The following is a 6,479-nucleotide window of genomic DNA, read 5'->3' on the forward strand; positions in this document are numbered from 1 at the left end:
ACAATGGGTACAATCTGAGTTCCCTCAACATTAAAAAAAATGTGTTTGAGAGATAGATAGCTTGCCTAAGAGCACTAAGAAATCAATTGGACCCCTAGCTGGAACTGGGGTTTTCCATTTAAGGCGAAACCTTTCTGTGTATTTTCTTTATCATAATTTTATTTTGGGGTGATTATTAGGTTTTAAAAGCCAAGTTAATACAGTTTTCATCTGCTTGTGCCATAATTTTGTGTAGCAGTTACTCAATGAGTAATGGTTCATTCTGTCCACTCTTCTTCCAACCCTCCAGGTAGAATATGGTAGCTATTAAAGTACAGTCAATGATGATATTGTTACTGAGATTGAGACAGATCCAGAGCTGTACTGCAACAGACAGGGGTGTTTGTAAACCTTGGAAGGTATGGAAACCAAACCACCAGGAGCTGGAACATATTCCTTATGAAGAAGAAAAGCGACTATAGAGGTACATGAAAAAGATTTGCAAAATTATGTGTGGTGTGGAGAAACTGTGAGGGTTTTCGCCTATACTAGATTTTGAACCCGGTTGAAACCAATTGGCAGGAGAATCAGGATAGACAAAGGAAATTAGGTTTTTGACACTGCACCTCATTAATTTATGGAACTTGCTGCCACAATATGATGTCAAGGTCAGTAGTTTAGTTGCCTTTGAAAGGGGATTAGACAAATAAATGAAGCATAAGTCTATCAGTGTCTATAAAGATCCTTGATAGCTATGGGCACTTTTTAAGAGGAATAGGTTAGAATCTGAGAAACATTTCTGTGTGTGCATTTTTCATGATAAATTGAAGAGGAGGAGGTTAAGTGTATCTTCTCCATGCACCAAATCTCAGCCATTCACATGGCATGAGCTGAACCCAGCTGCCAAGTGACTTGCTGGGGTTGTATTTGGGGAAAGGGGGCACGTTTAATCCCCCCCTTTTAATTTCTCTTGAAGACCAATAACCTTTTGCACTCAGAGCAGTTGCCTGTGTCTGAGGCACATCCCTTGCACTATTAAGCCTACTTGGAGGGAAAAGGCAGCAAGCGGCCTCCAAGTAACGGTGCCTACCCTTTGCACAAATAGATCAAGAGGAAATGGAGAGCAGGAGAAAAGGCCATTTTCTCTCTTTCAGAGGGAAAAATGGATAAGGGTGGTTTTAGTCATGCACTCTACGAAACAGGTAAAGTACCATGTTTATTGGATTATTTAAATAAAACAAATTGTTGACCTCATAAAAAAGTATTCCTTTGTCTCCTCTGTGTCCCTTCCTGAACTCCAGAACTAACAAAATAAACACAGAGGGTTTGCCACAAAGAGGATCTTATTTTGTACACATTGTGCTAGATGTCTGCTGTATGGCTCATGCAGCAAATACACTGCAGGTGTATTTGCACCTATAAGCCATTGCCTCTATAGAGTGGTCTGTCTTACCTTTGAGAAGCCTTGTGCTCAAATAATCCTACTAGGCTAAGTGGAAATTGTATGCACCCCTCAAAAATGATTCCATAGCCCCTCTTCTATTTCCATGCTTTGTTTTCTGAGAGTCCCCTAAAGAATTTAGTGCAGCAGGTGCATAGACATAACACAACTTTTACTCATAGCTGTCAACTTTTCCCTTTTCTTGCGAGGAATCCTATTCAGAATAAGGGAATTTCCCTTAAAAAAAGGGAAATGATGACAGCTATGCTTTTACTTTAACTCAAACATTGGATAAATCAACCAGTATAGTTTTCAGGAATTGCTCAGGAGATGGTGAAAGCTATTCATTGCGCAGATGACGACAATCAGGGCTATTCTGCAGGAATTGTGACAAATGGTGGCAGCTTTGAAAATAACACACCTAGTTCTCTCTAAGGAGTGCATTTTTGTATGTGAGGTGAAGATAAAATGTCAAGTTCTGAGAATTTTTATGCTGAGAACATCTTGCTGTTGTGCAGCATTTGGTGAACGTTGGCCTTGTTCAGGATTTTACCTGGATATTATTGTGGAAAATAATTGTAAATGCCAAAATAAATCTGATGTGAATGTGATGTTGCCTACAAATGTGAGTTGATTTCTCTTCTTGGCTCTTTATACAGGCATAGATAATGGGAGCCCCCACAAACTCAGTGTTTTGTGCTTTCCCAGAATCTACTACTTACATTCAAATACTCACCCATAAGGTTCCTATCACATTGGAAATCTCAAAGGCCTATTAATAATGCTAATTCTAAGCTTTTTTTGTTTCACTTTTAAATGCACAAGTGAAAAACACAACTAATGGGTAGATAATACTCCATTCACCCCTTGCTCTCCCTTGCATTTTTCTGTTAGTTGCCTCTGAGAGCTAACTCAGAGGAGGTAACTCACAGTGGGGTCCATTGGCCGCCACCTCTATTAGTTCATTCAGTTGGGGAAATTCCTGGATTGAGCTGGCTTGCAGCCACATTGGTGGCCAGTCCTTCTATAAGCCAGCCATTCATTCCAGGATAATGCCGTTAAACAGATCTGCACAGTTTGAATACTGTGTACAACTCTAGTCACCTTGCCTCAAAAAGGACATTGTGAGGTGTGAAAAGGTTCAGAAAGGGGCAACCAAAAAGGTCAAGGAGATGGAGCCAGTCCCGTAAAAGGGAAGGTTGCAAACATTTGGGGTTTTTTAGTTTAAACAGAAAGGGTGATTAAGAAGTAACTTGAAAGAAGTACAGTATATAAAGCAATGCATAGATAGAGAAAAGGTTTTATCTCTTATGTTGCTAGAGCTTGTGAACATCCAATGAAGATGAATGTTGAAAGATTCAGGACAGATGAAAGTACTTATTCACACAGTGCTTAGTTAAACTATGGAACTCACCAACTTTAAATGATTCAACAAATTCATCGAGGTAAAGGCTATCAGTGGCTGCTGAGCAGGGTGGTTATCTTCTGCTTCCGCGGCTGGAAGCACTATGCTTCTGAATACCAGTTGCTGGAAAACACAGGAGAGGAGAGAGCTGTTGTGCTCAGGTCCTGCTTGCCAGCTTCCCACAGGTACCTGGTTGACCACTGTTGACCAACAGGATACTTGACTAGATGGGCCACTGGCCTGATCCAGCAGACTCTCCTTACGTTCTTTGTTGTTGTTGTTTAGTCGTTTAGTCATGTCCGACTCTTCGTGACCCCATGGACCAGAGCATGCCAGGCACTTCTGTCCTCCACTGCCTCCCGCAGTTTGGTCAGACTCATGCTGGTAGCTTCGAGAACATCATCCAACCATCTCGTCCTCTGTCATCCCCTTCTCCTTGTGCCCTCCATCTTTCCCAACATCAGGGTCTTTTCCAGGGAGTCTTCTCTTCTCATGAGGTGGCCAAAGTATTGGAGCCTCAGCTTCACAATCTGTCCTTCCAGTGAGCACTCAGGGCTGATTTCCTTAAGAATGGATACGTTTGATCTTCTTGCAGTCCATGGGACTCTCAAGAGTCTCCTCCAGCACCATAATTCAAAAGCATCAATTCTTCCGCGATCAGCCTTCTTTATGGTCCAGCTCTCACTTCCATACATCACTACTGGGGAAACCATAGCTTTAACTATACGGACCTTTGTTGGCAAGGTGATGTCGCTGCTTTTTAAGGTGCTGCCTAGGTGTGTCATTGCTTTTCTCCCAAGAAGCAGGCGTCTTTTAATTTCATGGCTGCTGTCACCATCTGCAGTGATCATGGAGCCCAAGAAAGTAAAATCTCTCACTGCCTCCATTTCTTCCCCTTCTGTTTGCCAGGAGGTGATGGGACCAGTGGCCATTCTTACATTCTTACGTTCTTACAATATCACAATTGAAACCACGGTCAACTTTTGGCTAACATGGAACTTCCCCTTTTTAGAAATGAATCCAGAAGCTTGAATAACAGATGTATGGAACACTCCTTTGTCCACTGGCTGCTGCCATCCTCTGATTACAACCCAACTGAGTGTCACAAAAGTTAATGTCAAATTCTCATTAACACCATCAGATTCAACATTTAGTACTTAAAAGTTTCAGTCCAAATGGAAAACAAATTGGGATATTCATACTTCCTTTCCATGAAGTGAAAGAAAGCTTTTGGCAACCAAAGTATCACTTATGACAGAAAAAAGGATTTGGGCACATATTTTATAATGGAACTCAAATATGCCTAGCATGGTGAGGGAGAAGAAAATGGAATTTTAGTATTTGCTTTGGGAAAGAAAGAGTTTTTAAACAGAGAACCACACAAATATTAGCACTGAAAATATTAGGATTGAATTGTCACCTTGGTTTCAGAAAATCTATTGAAGACTACTGTATTAGAGTGTTTTATTTGAATAAGAAAATTGGTCTGACGAGATGAAAGGCATTTCTTGTGCATTAGTGGTGTAACTTTGCTTTTTAATCCCATGATGACATTAATATTGATGCTTTGGAACGTCTTTAAGAGCATAAATGAAATGGCTAAGACTTTAGTAAGGCAAACCTGACAATCTAACCCTCTTCTTTCTTATGCGGTATTTAAGGTTTTGTGGCTTGGGAAGACCTTTGAAAACGCAGTTGCCACTGAAGGTTCAGAAACAAGACAGTTTATTGTTAGGAAAGGAAGTGCTCAGTTAAAACATTGTTCTTCTGCACCACAGACTTATATGCTCCTAACCTTCCAACATCCTCTTCCTGACTTTCAGTTCAGACTTCCCAGATTCAAAACAATGCCCCTGAAAATAGCAACTTCCACCACTATTTCAAACTGTATAAAATAGAGTAAGACAGGCTTCTTAAACTATGTTTCATGGAGCTGATAACTCCTAATTTTCATAAATGGATTTTGCTCCTGTGCAAAGCTAACTTATAAAGATTTGGAGTTAATTCTTTCATGTTGAGAGATGAAGGCTTGGCTCAAACTTTCAAAATCTGAGTTCGATACAAAGGAGAAGGGAGTAGGAAGTCTAATTTCCATTAGTTCTTTCCTTCAATGGCAGCCTCTATACCAGGGGTCACCAATCTAAGGCCCATGGGCCAGAAGCAGCCCGCGGAGGTTGTTTGACCGGCCCATGAGCTGCCCCCGAACCGAGGTACCCGGTTGCTGTGCTAAACCAGCGTAGCGCGGTGCAGGGACTCGCTTCAGTTGTCTGCGCAGATGCAGACACTCCAAAAATCACAGGTGGCGCACAATCCAGCCCACAAAGGAATCTCCGTGGGACCGATCCAGCCCAGGCAAGATAAACCTTGCTGCAAGATAAACCCAGGCAAGATAAACCCTGCTCTACACCATTCCTGAAGGTTCCCCATCTCTCAGAAACTGTTTTGTTTTTTGGTGGAGTGATACTGCGGTGCTGTGGAAAGAAGGGGATGGATGAGCTCTGTTCTGGGAGAGGAACCATACTTGTGATGGCTAGAATTCAATCCCGCCGAGACCATATAACACCAGTCTTGAAAGACCTACATTGGCTCCCAGTATGTTTCCAAGCACAATTCAAAGTGTTGGTGCTGACCTTTAAAGCCCTAAACGGCCTTGGTCCAGTATATCTGAAGGAGCGTCTCCACCCCCATCGTTTTACCCAGACACTGAGGTCCAGCACCGAGGGCCTTCTGGCGGTTCCCTCACTTCGAGAAGCCAAGTTACAGGGAACCAGGCAGAGGGCCTTCTCGGTAGTGGCGCCCTCCCTGTGGAACGCCCTCCTGCCAGATGTCAAAGAGAACAACAACTACCAGACTTTTAGAAGACATCTGAAGGCAGCCCTGTTTAGGGAAACTTTTAATGTTTGATGTATTACAGTATTTTAATATTTTTTTGGAAGCCGCCCAGAGTGGCTGGGGAAGCCCAGCCAGATGGGCGGGGTATAAATAATAAATTGTTGTTGTTGTTGTTGTTGTTGTATTTTTCGCTCCATAAGATGCACCAGACCATAAGGCACACCTAGTTTTTGGAGGAGGAAAACAAGAAAAAAAAAATTCTGAATCCCAGAAGCCAGCAAGAGGGATCTGGGATAGCCTCTAGCTGTTCTGGTGTCTGGGATAGGCACGCCAAGCCTCTTCAGGGCAGTGGGATGAAGGTTCCCCCTGCCCGGAAGGGGCTAAGGCAGAAGCCAGGACAGCAAGCGGGATCGCTGCACAGCTCTGATTTGTCTCCATTGCTCCCCCATATAATTTTTTGTGAGGGCGCTTCTCTACCCAGACAAAATGATTTGAATGTTACTCATGCTTAGCTCCTCTGTGTTTTGACCATCTATGCAGCAGCAGTCAAAGATATCTGACAGCATCTAACAGCAGAAATGCAGTAGCAATCAGTATTTGACAACTCAGTATGCTAGAATGTGGTACGCTCCATATGTCATTCATTGATTACTGAGCTGGATTTTGAAGTATGACATGAAATTTCAGTTTCAACATTTCAATTCTGAGATCAAGATTTGGCATTTAAAAAAAACAAAAACAAAACCCAAGTGTGTTCCATGTATTTTGTAAAATTTTGTGACACTCAAGCACTGGCTATGTGCATCCCATTCTACATTCTTG

General features: G+C 42.3%; 2 long non-coding RNA genes across 2 annotated transcripts; one reads left to right on the forward strand and one right to left on the reverse strand.

The window, feature by feature from the left end:
• Positions 1-758: 758 nt before the first annotated feature.
• On the forward strand, positions 759-2,031 carry LOC309514745. The gene is made up of 2 exons (XR_014212163.1): positions 759-1,151; positions 1,182-2,031. It is a non-coding gene; the product is annotated as an uncharacterized lncRNA (long non-coding RNA).
• On the reverse strand, positions 1,460-5,622 carry LOC309514724. The gene is made up of 3 exons (XR_014212124.1): positions 3,764-5,622; positions 1,701-3,080; positions 1,460-1,602 (listed from the first exon to the last, which is right to left on the reverse strand). It is a non-coding gene; the product is annotated as an uncharacterized lncRNA (long non-coding RNA).
• Positions 5,623-6,479: the final 857 nt, after the last annotated feature.

The sequence above is a fragment of the Podarcis vaucheri genome (genome assembly GCF_965113315.1).
Source record: "Podarcis vaucheri genome assembly, chromosome: 11".
NCBI lineage: Eukaryota > Metazoa > Chordata > Lepidosauria > Squamata > Lacertidae > Podarcis > Podarcis vaucheri.